At 33.3% G+C, this 15,000-nt stretch overlaps 1 protein-coding gene across 3 annotated transcripts in view; it reads right to left on the reverse strand.

Annotated features, from left to right (window-relative positions):
- Nucleotides 1-15,000, reverse strand: part of LOC137623143 (rabphilin-3A-like) — a 984,642-nt gene that overhangs the window by 733,397 nt on the left and 236,245 nt on the right. The gene's annotated exons all lie outside the window — the stretch shown is intronic.

Here is a 15,000-nt window from a genome sequence, read left to right on the forward strand (position 1 = left end):
TTTTTTCCAACAATACCAATTTGCTGCTGCTAATTATTTATTTCAGTCTTATTTGAGTATTTTCTGGTATTGAACTTGACCTATGTTGAATGAAACCATAGTTTAATAGACACTACTCAAGATGAGTTATTCTCTTAAAAAACAAAATTCAGACTAAAGAGTTAATTGGAGCGGGGGAGTTATAGTAGGTAGTGCATAAATACAGAGAAAAAACAAGCGAAACTCCAATCAAATGAAAATGCAAATATACAGCAGTTTCATCTTGACATATAGTAGCCTACGCAGTGAGAAATAAAACTAAAAACATATTAAGGATTTCTTCATGTGCGTACTGTACTAGCAATAAAATTTTTAATTCGTGTTAAAGCTGTCAAAAAATTCAAGACCTTTATAATTTATATAATTGCAACAGCAACTTAAATTCTTCAGAAAATCAAGTTTACCCGAAATTTTATAGTTATTAACTACGATTTAGTTCATTTGTTGCAATACTTATAAATAGCAATTAATTTTGGAAGTAATCTTTTATTTAAAGCAATTTCTGACAGTATTTTCGTTTGGATTTAAATCATGATATTATTACTTTTATTTAAATCGATTTAAATAACTTGACAAATCAAAAAAACCCTGGTACGCGACCCGTCAAAAATGACGGCTAAATATTTTGATCGATATGCAAACATGTATATTAAACTCTTCCCACCCGCTAACCCGTTCCTAACTACAACACTGCAGTTTCGGCAATTTGTAGGAGACTGTGGTTTCCGAGTGTATCTCTAGGGGTACCCCCTTCTCATCATGGTATGACTACTCCCTCCCCCAACCTGAGGGACGGGTAGAGGCGAGTAGTCATACGTTTGGCAATGCTGCATATTGTAACATGAAATATATATATATATATATATATATATATATATATATATATATATACATATATACATATACATATAAATTATATATATATATATACATATCAATATATATATATATACTGTATATATATATATATATATATATATATATATATATATATATATATATATATATATACTGTATATATATATATATATATATATATCTAAATATCTAAATATCTATATATCTATATATATATATATATATATATATATATATATATATATATTATAGCCAAACACATTCTCTTTATTATATGGGGGAGATTACTGTATAATAAATGAGTAGTGAGTAAATATTATCCTACGATATCTGATGAAAGATTTGGTGAATTATTTCCCATCCTTTCGGTGGATGGTTGAAGATAATAGAGTCAAAGCGCTATGGTTTTATTATTATGACAATCTAATATATATTCATATACAGTGTCCATTACTCTCTCTCTCTCTCTCTCTCTCTCTCTCTCTCTCTCTCTCTCTCTCTCTCTCTCTCTCTCTCACCCAGACCCCAACAGCAACACGCAAAAGTCAGCGAAGGCCAACCAAAAAGAAGATAGCATTTGCTATAACACCATCAATGCTTCAGATTCAACGTCAATCTGAACGCTAGTGTCAGTTATGTTTCTATGTTTGTTAAATGTATTACTATACCAAATGATTCCACTGCCGTCTGTTTAAAAGATGATTACGTGAGTTTTATTTTCTGACTGATTTATCATCATAACAAACACATAAACAATTATAATACCTGATAATTGAAATCCTGAGAACCTTGAAATATGACTAAAAAAAAAACCACACCAATTATACAAATTCGATGCAAAGTAACACAATCATGTGTGCAACAGAAAAAAATATATAGCTCACGTCAGGATCGAACCAATCAAGGGAGCTACGAGCTGACCCAACACAGGAAAACTAATAAAACTTTTATATGTTTTGTGTTAATTCCAATAAGTTTAGAATATTCATTCAACACAACGATACAATTTTGCTGAACACCCAAGGCACTTAAAAAAAATAAAAAATAAATCTCAAAAATAATTGAAAAGGAATCTGCATGGAATTAGAACCTTGCCAGTGCTGATACTAAATTCTGGCACCAAATTATGTATACGTTTTTCTCTACCAATAATTGTTGGCGCATCTTTATTTCATCAACTTTAGTCGCTTAAGAAAGTGAAATCTGATGTACATAATAATATATTAAAATTTTTTTATCTAAATCATTTATAAGCAAAAATCTTAGAATACAAGATCTTAGAATCTTAGAATACAAAGTTAATTCTTAAAAGAAATCATTAAGTGATAGAAAAACGATATATAAATATATATATATATATATATATATATATATATATATATATATATATATATATATATACATATATATATATATACAGTATATATATACATATATATATATACTGTATATATATGTGTATATATATATACATATATATATGTATATTATATATATATATATATATATATATATATATATATATATATATATATATATATATATATATATATATTAATCATGATTTTAAACATTAGAAAACAATAAAATCATGCTTCTAGATTTAGATACATGAAAAACACTTAAATGTTATCGTTCGCAATATACCTTACCTAAAATTTCTTCAATAAAATCATACTATCTTAAGCCAGCATACTGCTAAACAAACAATATTTTAAATTTTTTAACTCATTAAAATCAAATATACAGATTTTTTCTTAACTATATTATTCTAAGACAGCAAATTGCTAAAAACATTATTATGATTTAGTTAACACAATAAAACAAGTTATACAAAATGCTAAAACCGGTTTTAATTCTTTCCCCAAACAAGAAAGTACAAGTTCAAATACACAAGTAAATAAACAACGAGTACAAGGCATCAACACAAGGCAATTAAGTGTCATTTGCAAGTCATAAGATACAGGTAAACTTAATTGCAATGCAATGCATTGTTGTTTATTTACCGTTTTGAATAATACTTGCCTCCATACATAATTCATTAGTTACCTGCACGTGTGAGTAATTAAACACGACTGTTCTCTTGAAATCAAATTGAACAAGGCCAATATTGTATTTCTCTCTACGGTTCACCAGTAATGATTATTCGGCCGTGAAAGTTATTGGGTTGAATTAATAGAGGCGTAGTCCTCCTCTCTCATGACCGTAGCTAGGATATAAAGTCAGACATATAGATTGTAATAAGAGACGTGCTACCATTTGTGCCAACGTTACCATAGTATGCATTTACAAAATTGACTATATTACTATTACTATTATTATTATTGTTATTGTTATTGTAGTTATTATTATTATTATTATTATTATTATTATTATTATTATTATTATTATTATCACTATTATTATTTTTAAGCTGCAAGCCTAATTGGAAAAGCAAGATGCTATAATTTTTTTATGCCCAAGGGCTCCAACATGGAAAAACAGCCCAGTGAGGAAATGAAATAAGGAAATAAATAAATAAACGAAATAAGAAGCAAGGACCAATTAAAATAAAATATTCTAAAAACATTAACAACATTAAAACAGATATTTCATATATACTGTAAACTATATAAAGACTTATGTTAGCCTGTTCAACATAAAAACATTTGCTGCAAGTTTGAACATTTGCAGTTCTACTGATTCAACTACCAGATTAGTAAGATCATTCCACAACTTGGTCACAGCTGGAATAAAACTTCTAGAGTACTTTGCAGCATTGAGCCTCATGATAGAGAAGGCTTGACTATAAGAATTAACTGCATGCCTCGTATTACGAACAGATTGGAACTGTCCAGGAAGATCTTAATGTAAAGGATGGTCAGAATTATATATGTATATATATAGATATATATATATATATATATATGTATAAATATATATTTACATATATATACATATATATATATATATATATATATATATATATATATAAATATATATAAAATCTTATGCAACACGCATAATAAACTAATTGAACGAAGATGCCAGAGAATAATATTTGGATTAGGAATAAGAAACTTAATAGACCTTAAATTCCTGCCCAACGAATTAAGATGACAATCAGCAGCTGAAGACCAGACAAGACTACTGGAGATTATGGTGTACCAGTGTACCCGGGCCGTCAAAAATGATGGCTAAATTTTTAGATAGGTGTGCGCACACACTCGTACACAGATTCAACCCTTACCAAGCGCCCCCACCCCCACCCCAACCCCCCTTTTCTAACTACAACCCGCTGGTTCCATTATTTGTGGGAGAGTGTGGTTGTTTAGTGTACCTCTCTGGTATGTATGTATGTATGTACGTATGTATGTATGTATATATATACAGTATATATATATATATATATATATATATATATATATATATATATATATATATATATATATAAAATCATCCGTTATTAGTCCACTGCAGAAGAAAGGCCTCAGAAATGTCCTTCCACTTGCGTCTGTTTATGGTCTTTCTGTGCTAGTCCATACCCGCAAACTTTCTTAGTTCATCAATATATATAGTCAGACACTTGCTTCTTATTATATAAGGATAACCGAAATATAGTTTACTTTAACAGCATTGCGTAGATGTTTGGTCCCCTATTATATAGGGAACTTGAAAATAACATCATTTTTTAATATCTCAACCCTTTTTTACGACTTCCAGTGCGTTCTGAATATGCCAAACAATTCTGCGTATAACAAAATATCCTAAGAGATTCCTGCAAAATAATTAAAAAAAAAAAAAATACGGAGCAGGTATTGAACCTCATAAAAGACAAATTGAATGCATGGAAAACTACTTTGTCTCAATCTAAACTTGGACAATAATCCTAATACAACCACATCACTGACACCAGTAAATGATATCCACCAAAAGAAGTGTGAATGATAAATGAGCAAAATTATGCAACCCTTCGTAGTCAATCTCACGGCTGTGTCATCTGAATTTCAATCATGATAATCTCCAATCATCTCGACTTTTCTTGTGAAATTTAAGTTGGTAATTTTCGTTCTAAAAATCATCATATCTTCATAAAATTTGTAGGTGCCTGATTAGTTAGGTGCAAATCTTTGTGAACTTGACCTACTTCCAGACCACAAAGCCACAGAATTGGTAACGAACGTTAAATCCTAATATGGACGTCTGTCTATACATAACAATTTCAAGCATAGTAATGAAATTACTTCGTACGCTCATGGACTGTTACATGTCTCTTTCAAAGTGACAAAATAATTAAATATAGTGCAATTCTAGTTCCCGGTTTTATTCTGAAACAAAGGGTAAAAAAAATGTGTCACTGTTTATACCAGAGCAGAAAATATATGCAAATATTTACAGAGTAATATGTGTCCTAAATGATTGATAGAGAATCCCTAGGGGACTTTCATTCAAAAATGCTATTAGATTTGGAACCCCTCCCTATTAGACAGACTATTCCCTGTCATGATATTCAATATTCATGGACATACAATCATAAATCTCATAATAACAATACAATCTTTATCATCATTATTACTGAGTGCTAATGTATTTATTTGGAACAAAGCTGAAAGGATTCTATAGAAGAGAATGCTTGCAACAAACTTTAATAATCTGGTTCAAACATCCCTGAATTACACTGAACTCCAAGAGGCATTTCAGATTAAATGTCGAGAATTACTTTATTCAGAAGAATAACAACCACATTCCCTCAATTTCAACAAAATCAAGAAAGACTTTTGAACCAAATTATAATTTTTCAGTAACTAGGATTGATAGAGTATTATATTAAACTATTGAATCAAATTATAATTTTTTTCTGTCACTGATATTAATAGAGTATCATTTTGTCACAATAAATATAATTTCAATTAATTAGAATGTTAAAATTAACGGAGACTTATCCCATCCAGACCCTACATAATTATGGCCGCAAGGATGAACCATTAATCTTTCCCCCCGAAAACCGTAAAGAAACACATATGTTTTTACGAACACATTTCTTTCAGGTTTGCAACACACAGAATTATGTCCAAAAGATAATTAATTATATTTTTATTGCCTTTTAAAAGCTTAATGGATTTTCTGCTCTACGAAAGTGTGAAAAATGCAAAAGTAATAGGGTTTTATAATTGCTGAGTATGCATCTGACATATCAATAATTATTTCACAATTAGAAATAGCTATTTACTACATATCCCTATATTTACGGATACTTAGCTCTGTGGATGTAAATAGCTATTTGTAATCATGTGGTCAATAGACGACATAACATCCAATAAACTATATCTATTACTTAAACACTTTGTAAACAGATAGACATATAGGCTCCTTAAATTTGCCAGGGGGATAATAAAAACAAACACCATCTCATCTCAGTTTTAAGCCTAGAAAATTCTAGGTGTCTAAAAGATCAACTAGAAATGTAGGAGATCGATATCGTTGCTGTTAAAGGGAAAATTCTAGGTGTCCAAAAGATCAACTAGAGATGTAGGAGATCGATATCATTGCTGTTAAAGGGAAAATTCTAGGTGTCCAAAAGATCAACTAGAGATGTAGGAGATCGATATCATTGCTGTTAAAGGGAAAATTCTAGGTGTCCAAAAGATCAACTAGAGATGTAGGAGATCGATATAATTGCTGTTAAAGGGAAAATTCTAGGTGTCCAAAAGATCAACTAGAGATGTAGATGATCGATATCGTTGCTGTTAAAGGGAAAATTCTAGGTGTCCAAAAGATCAACTAGAAATGTAGGAGATCGATATCATTGCTGTTAAAGGGAAAATTCTAGGTGTCCAAAAGATCAACTAGAAATGTAGGAGATCGATATCATTGCTGTTAAAGGGAAAATTCTAGGTGTCCAAAAGATCAACTAGAAATGTAGATGATCGATATCATTGCTGTTAAAGGGAAAATTCTAGGTGTCTAAAAGATCAACTAGAAATGTAGGAGATCGATATCATTGCTGTTAAAGGGAAAATTCTAGGTGTCCAAAAGATCAACTAGAAATGTAGATGATCGATATCATTGCTGTTAAAGGGAAAATTCTAGGTGTCTAAAAGATCAACTAGAAATGTAGGAGATCGATATCGTTGCTGTTAAAGGGAAAATTCTAGGTGTCCAAAAGATCAACTAGAAATGTAGATGATCGATATCATTGCTGTTAAAGGGAAAATTCTAGGTGTCTAAAAGATCAACTAGAAATGTAGGAGATCGATATCGTTGCTGTTAAAGGGAAAATTCTAGGTGTCCAAAAGATCAACTAGAAATGTAGGAGATCGATATCATTGCTGTTAAAGGGAAAATTCTAGGTGTCCAAAAGATCAACTAGAGATGTAGATGATCGATATCGTTGCTGTTAAAGGGAAAATTCTAGGTGTCCAAAAGATCAACTAGAAATGTAGATGATCGATATCATTGCTGTTAAAGGGAAAATTCTAGGTGTCTAAAAGATCAACTAGAAATGTAGGAGATCGATATCGTTGCTGTTAAAGGGAAAATTCTAGGTGTACAAAAGATCAACTAGAAATGTAGGAGATCGATATCATTGCTGTTAAAGGGAAAATTCTAGGTGTCCAAAAGATCAACTAGAGATGTAGATGATCGATATCGTTGCTGTTAAAGGGAAAATTCTAGGTGTCCAAAAGATCAACTAGAAATGTAGATGATCGATATCATTGCTGTTAAAGGGAAAATTCTAGGTGTCTAAAAGATCAACTAGAAATGTAGGAGATCGATATCGTTGCTGTTAAAGGGAAAATTCTAGGTGTCCAAAAGATCAACTAGAAATGTAGGAGATCGATATCATTGCTGTTAAAGGGAAAATTCTAGGTGTCCAAAAGATCAACTAGAAATGTAGATGATCGATATCATTGCTGTTAAAGGGAAAATTCTAGGTGTCCAAAAGATCAACTAGAGATGTAGGAGATCGATATCGTTGCTGTTAAAGGGAAAATTCTAGGTGTCCAAAAGATCAACTAGAGATGTAGATGATCGATATCGTTGCTGTTAAAGGGAAAATTCTAGGTGTCCAAAAGATCAACTAGAGATGTAGGAGATCGATATAATTGCTGTTAAAGGGAAAATTCTAGGTGTCCAAAAGATCAACTAGAGATGTAGATGATCGATATCGTTGCTGTTAAAGGGAAAATTCTAGGTGTCTAAAAGATCAACTAGAGATGTAGATGATCGATATCGTTGCTGTTAAAGGGAAAATTCTAGGTGTCCAAAAGATCAACTAGAAATGTAGATGATCGATATCATTGCTGTTAAAGGGAAAATTCTAGGTGTCCAAAAGATCAACTAGAAATGTAGGAGATCGATATCATTGCTGTTAAAGGGAAAATTCTAGGTGTCCAAAAGATCAACTAGAAATGTAGGAGATCGATATCATTGCTGTTAAAGGGAAAATTCTAGGTGTCTAAAAGATCAACTAGAGATGTAGGAGATCGATATCATTGCTGTTAAAGGGAAAATTCTAGGTGTCCAAAAGATCAACTAGAAATGTAGGAGATCGATATCGTTGCTGTTAAAGGGAAAATTCTAGGTGTCCAAAAGATCAACTAGAGATGTAGATGATCGATATCGTTGCTGTTAAAGGGAAAATTCTAGGTGTCTAAAAGATCAACTAGAAATGTAGGAGATCGATATAATTGCTGTTAAAGGGAAAATTCTAGGTGTCCAAAAGATCAACTAGAGATGTAGGAGATCGATATCGTTGCTGTTAAAGGGAAAATTCTAGGTGTCCAAAAGATCAACTAGAAATGTAGATGATCGATATCATTGCTGTTAAAGGGAAAATTCTAGGTGTCCAAAAGATCAACTAGAAATGTAGATGATCGATATCATTGCTGTTAAAGGGAAAATTCTAGGTGTCCAAAAGATCAACTAGAAATGTAGGAGATCGATATCATTGCTGTTAAAGGGAAAATTCTAGGTGTCCAAAAGATCAACTAGAAATGTAGGAGATCGATATCATTGCTGTTAAAGGGAAAATTCTAGGTGTCCAAAAGATCAACTAGAAATGTAGATGATCGATATCATTGCTGTTAAAGGGAAAATTCTAGGTGTCCAAAAGATCAACTAGAAATGTAGGAGATCGATATCGTTGCTGTTAAAGGGAAAATTCTAGGTGTCCAAAAGATCAACTAGAGATGTAGATGATCGATATCGTTGCTGTTAAAGGGAAAATTCTAGGTGTCCAAAAGATCAACTAGAGATGTAGATGATCGATATCATTGCTGTTAAAGGGAAAATTCTAGGTGTCCAAAAGATCAACTAGAAATGTAGATGATCGATATCATTGCTGTTAAAGGGAAAATTCTAGGTGTCCAAAAGATCAACTAGAAATGTAGATGATCGATATCATTGCTGTTAAAGGGAAAATTCTAGGTGTCCAAAAGATCAACTAGAAATGTAGATGATCGATATCATTGCTGTTAAAGGGAAAATTCTAGGTGTCCAAAAGATCAACTAGAAATGTAGATGATCGATATCATTGCTGTTAAAGGGAAAATTCTAGGTGTCCAAAAGATCAACTAGAAATGTAGATGATCGATATCATTGCTGTTAAAGGGAAAATTCTAGGTGTCCAAAAGATCAACTAGAAATGTAGATGATCGATATCATTGCTGTTAAAGGGAAAATTCTAGGTGTCTAAAAGATCAACTAGAAATGTAGGAGATCGATATCATTGCTGTTAAAGGGAAAATTCTAGGTGTCTAAAAGATCAACTAGAAATGTAGGAGATCGATATCATTGCTGTTAAAGGGAAAATTCTAGGTGTCCAAAAGATCAACTAGAAATGTAGGAGATCGATATCATTGCTGTTAAAGGGAAAATTCTAGGTGTCCAAAAGATCAACTAGAAATGTAGATGATCGATATCATTGCTGTTAAAGGGCAAAGTAAACTACGGGACAATGCCCTTAAGACTGACCATAATACGATCAGCACCCAAGGCCCATCTCCATCAAGCTAGGATCAGGGAGGGCCAGGCTTTTGCTACTCAGGACGCTGCAGGTAGACCAATAGGCTCTCCAAAACCCAACATCCCTAGTTCACAAGGATAGCGAGGTTGCAGAAACTACAAGAAACTATCAAGCTTAAGCCAGTCTCGCACCCCAGTCCAGCAGATCGCCAAGTATGGATGTCTCAAATAGGTTACCAAAACCCTTGTCGTAATGTTGCTCTTATTTATTCAATAAATTCAATTCTCCAAATCCATTACTAGCAACTTGAAAGGTCTGTAAGACAGATATACAAACACAAACATCCGTGAAGGAAAGACCAAACTTCCATTCCACTTCTTCAAAGAAGATAATAAACAAACACCGCCACACCTTCAACTTGCCATTGATTCCCAAGTGGGTCTCTCCTTAGGACCCCCAAGAAGGGTTGAAGTTTGTAGTAACTGACCAGGGGGTTCCCATTAGACTAGAATAACGACCAATCTCCCCCCAATATGATTAATAAGGGAAACATCATGTTGTGACGTCATGTTATATCATCATAAGCAACAAATCATTAACCCCCTTTTTTTTCTTCTTGGTGCTCTCCAAAAATGAGGAGCTGAGACAAACAATTTAGTAGTGCGTTATTGCAACAGCAAATAATACATCCTTAAGATTGTTTCCTTTTCTTCTATTATTTAAAGGTTTAAAGGCTGCCCATGAATGGCAGACGCAAGGGACAATGATATTGTCCTAGCTAGCAGGACAAGGGCCCAGAGAGTGACCTTATATACATATGAACAGCCCTCAAACCCCCTCTCCACCCAAGATAGGATCAGGCAATGAGGACTCAGGAGGTAGACCTATAGACTCCCCTCAAATCCCTAATGGAAATGTCCCTACCTAATGATCTGTCGAACTGGGATGCGAGTATCGCTCAAGCTCGATATTTTCTTGTGGTGTCTACATCACCCTCCATGTGAGCTTGGGATGGGGGGTTTGGGGGAGCCTTTAAGTCTACCAGCTGAGTTATCAGCAGCCATTGCCTGGACCTAGCTTGGGTGGAGAGGGAGCTTGGGTGCTGATCATATGTATTCATGGTCAGTCTATGGGGCATTGTCCTGCTACCTAGGACACTGTCACTACCTCTTGCCTGTGACATTCATGTCACTGTTCCATGCCTCTGCCATTCATGATCAGCCTTTAAAACCTTTGAACCTAACTCACAACCATGGTGAGGTTGCAGAAACTACAAGAAACAATAGAGCTTGAGCGAAACTCGAACCCCAGTCAGGTAGAACGCCAGGCAGGGACGTTTCCAATATTATTTTCTTTGAGAGGGGTAGCTCTCTCTAAGGATGTAAGAGGTCGTAAGATACGTTTTCTCTTCCCTTGCTACAACCCACAATAGTCAAAGAGATTTTATTCAGTAAACTGACAAAACTTACAAGTCAATCCCACTTGGATAATTAGCATTATCATTATAATTATCTCCAAACTTCTATGGCTGGCCGTAGTGATTTGTATAAATTGAGGGAGGTGAAAAATGGACAATTGTGGACAGAATTGTTGCCTACACTGTTAGGCCATAAGAAAGTGTAATACTGATGCATCTAAAAAAAAAAAATTGCTTTGTAGACGTGTTTCTATATGAACACGATTAGTTTATTTCTCTCTCTCTCTCTCTCTCTCTCTCTCTCTCTCTCTCTCTCTCTCTCTCTCTCTCTCTCTCTCTCTCTCTCTCTCTCTCTCCTTCAGATATAAATAAGGAAAAGAATTATGTACCTCCTCAGGAAATAACACCCGTTCAAGAAAACACAGGAAACAACTATAATAATAAAAACAACAGCCTGAGTACACATCTCTGCTTATAAATCTACAAACTTTCCATATAAAAACCTTATAATTTAGAAATCTTTATGGTATTAATAACATCTATTTCTAGAAGTTCTTCTGATGCTCCTCCTTGCGTGTTTTTGTAATTTTTTTTTTTTTTTTATGATTGACTTCCCAAGCTAAAATTACGCGTATTGGGTTGGAGTTCTCTTGATTGAGGTTATTCTCGGGCACACCATTCTATCTTATTTCTCTTCCTCTTGTTTTGTTGAAGTTTTTATAGTTTATGTAGGAGATAGGAGATATTTATTTTGATGTTACTGTTCTTGAGATATTTTATTTTTTCTTGTTTCCTTTCCTCACAGGGCTATTTTTCCGGTTGGAGCCCCTGAGCTTATAGCATCCTGCTTTTCCCACTAGGGTTGTAGCTTAGCAAGTAATAATAATAATAATAATAATAATAATAATAATAATAATAGTTCATTGCATGATAGTTCATGTGATCAAATCATAAAAAAATACTTTTCAAATTAAAACATTACAATTTTGGAACCTTCATGATATGAAAAGGGATACCTTAACGACGTGAAAGGGTTTGCGTATCACCATGACTAGCAAAACTGCACTAGTCAGGGCCACCTGTACTATAGTCCACTTCTTTTAGCGAGGCAGATTTGCACAGACTCGCAACGGTGCCCTTTTAGCTCGGAAAAGTTTCCTGATCGCTGATTAGTTAGAATTATCTTGTCCAACCAATCAGCGATCAGGAAACTTTTCCGAGCTAAAAGGGCAGCGCTGGGAGTCGCTACAAATATGCCTCGCTAAAAGAAATTGACTATAGGTTGGTTTGATGTGGACGATCAAACGAAAATCTCCCACCTTCACCAATCCGTACTGGCCAGCGTGGCGATGAAAACTAGCTAAACACCCGATATGAATTGACATGTCTGTTGCCTTCATCTTGTAATGGACTACATTATTGTTGTTGTTGCTATGACATGAATAACACACATCATTTCTGATGTCCCTTGACGTTTTATTGTATAATATTCGGTTTATGAATAATTTCCCAAGGTAGGCTGATATTAATAATGTATAATAGTTAATGTGTTAGTTCACATAATAATAACTTTCAAATCAACTTTGACCTTTCTTTACTAAACGCATCTTTAACAAGAACCACCTCCGCCCCCTCCCGTTATCCTTATCCAAGGACTCCCCCCCCCCCGACTCTATATCCCTTCTGTCATCGGATCGGCGTTCGTAATTTAATGCTTATTAAAAACTCAAAGCATATCTATTTACTGGGTCCTGGAAAAACAACGAGTAATATATATATATATATATATATATATATATATATATATATATATATATATATATATATATATATATATACATATATATATATATATATAAAGATAGATAGATAGATAGATAGATAGATATATTTATATATATATATATATATATATATACACATATATGTATATATCTATATATATATATATATATATATAAATATATATACATATCTATATTTACTGTACACACACACGCACACACACATACATATATATATATATATATATATATATATATACATATTGTATATTATATGCATATATAAATTATATATATACGGTATTACAATATATATATACGGTATTACAATATATATATATATATGTATATATATACATATAAATATATATATAAAACATATAAATAATATATATATATATATATATATTATGTGTGTGTATGTGTGTGTATGTGTGTATGCATGTGTCAGCGTATAACTTGTAAAATTTTCGATTCTGGCAGCTTAATTTTAATGATAAACAACACAGCAAAAGCTCTTGTAATCCTCTCTCCTCTTATTTACACGCAAGCTACGTTTTGGGAATCCGTTCACATCACTAGGTCTATATAAAAGATGAAAATATATCTGTAGTAGACATGAAATAACTATTACGATTTATGTTTAAGATATCTTCATGGAAAATTGAATAAAAGACATTTAGCAACATAAATCGGTATAAAAATTAATAAATATATAAATACCTGTGACTTTACAATTATAAAATCAATAAAAATATAAATGACACAGAAAAATATCTATGAGTGATCGGTTCTACTTTCAAGCAGTGTGACTGAAATGGGTACAAGAATATTCAGAGAAGATAATATAAACATTAGAAAAAAGCAAACAAATCAGAAAGGGGGCGGGGCCTGAGTAATCAGCAATCACGCAATACGTAATTGTGGAGAGGCAAAGGGCAGGACAATTCGAAAGAGTCTGACTTAAGCTTATAGTGTCACCTCTTCATCAAGCAAGGACCAGGGAGGACCAAGCAATAACTGCTAATGACTCAGCAGATAGACATATAGGCCGGGAGCACACTAGCAACTCTGTGGCGCCACAAAGCCACAGCATCGTGTGGCGGGGATGTGGTCTCCCACAGGTTTCCATTGTTTTCAAAGTCACGCCACGCCCGTGGCGGGGATGAGCGACAGAGAGCCACAGTCGCTTGCCACAGTCGCTAGTTTGCGCGGCAAAACTTGAAAACAATGGAAACCTATGGGAGACCACATCCCCGCCACACGATGCTGTGGCTTTGTGGCGCCACAGAGTCGCTAGTGTGCTCCCGGCCATAGGCTGCCCCAAACCCCGCATCCCTAGGTTTTAAGGATGGTGAGATTGCAGAAATTACTAGAATTTGTCGGGCATGAGCGGGTTACGACGCCGTCTAACAGAATGTTAAACAGTGACATTTTCATTAGGAAGACGACAGTTTCTGGATTCAAAGAAATTCTAAGAGAAGCAGCTAAAGCCAGTCGGGTGTTTTGGAAAATAGCTCGATAAGGTTGTACTGGATATAGGTTTTACATAGAATTTTTGTCTTCGTGAAAAAAAAGAGTTTTATTTGTCGAAGGAAACAAGTGGTATCTCTCTGTTTTTCTTCCAGAGATATGGTACACCCTTGTTTATCTTCGAAAGATATCGAATATATTTTGAGTACAGATATGCCTCAGAAAATAGTTAAATAACTAAAGTTAAAAAATAAATTATTATTTATACAAATTTCCATGAATAATAATATTCAGAAAACTACTGAATATATAACTTTTCAAGAAAATATTTTAAGGTATTTGTATGATGAATAATTCAATAAAAATATTTTCATAACATTGCTTGATTGATTACTTTTCTTGAAAATATTAAAATAGATATTTAAACCATAAATTTCAATAAAAATTATACGATACACACATACACACACACACACACACAC

Source organism: Palaemon carinicauda, chromosome 2, assembly GCF_036898095.1.
Source record: "Palaemon carinicauda isolate YSFRI2023 chromosome 2, ASM3689809v2, whole genome shotgun sequence".
Classification (NCBI taxonomy): domain Eukaryota; kingdom Metazoa; phylum Arthropoda; class Malacostraca; order Decapoda; family Palaemonidae; genus Palaemon; species Palaemon carinicauda.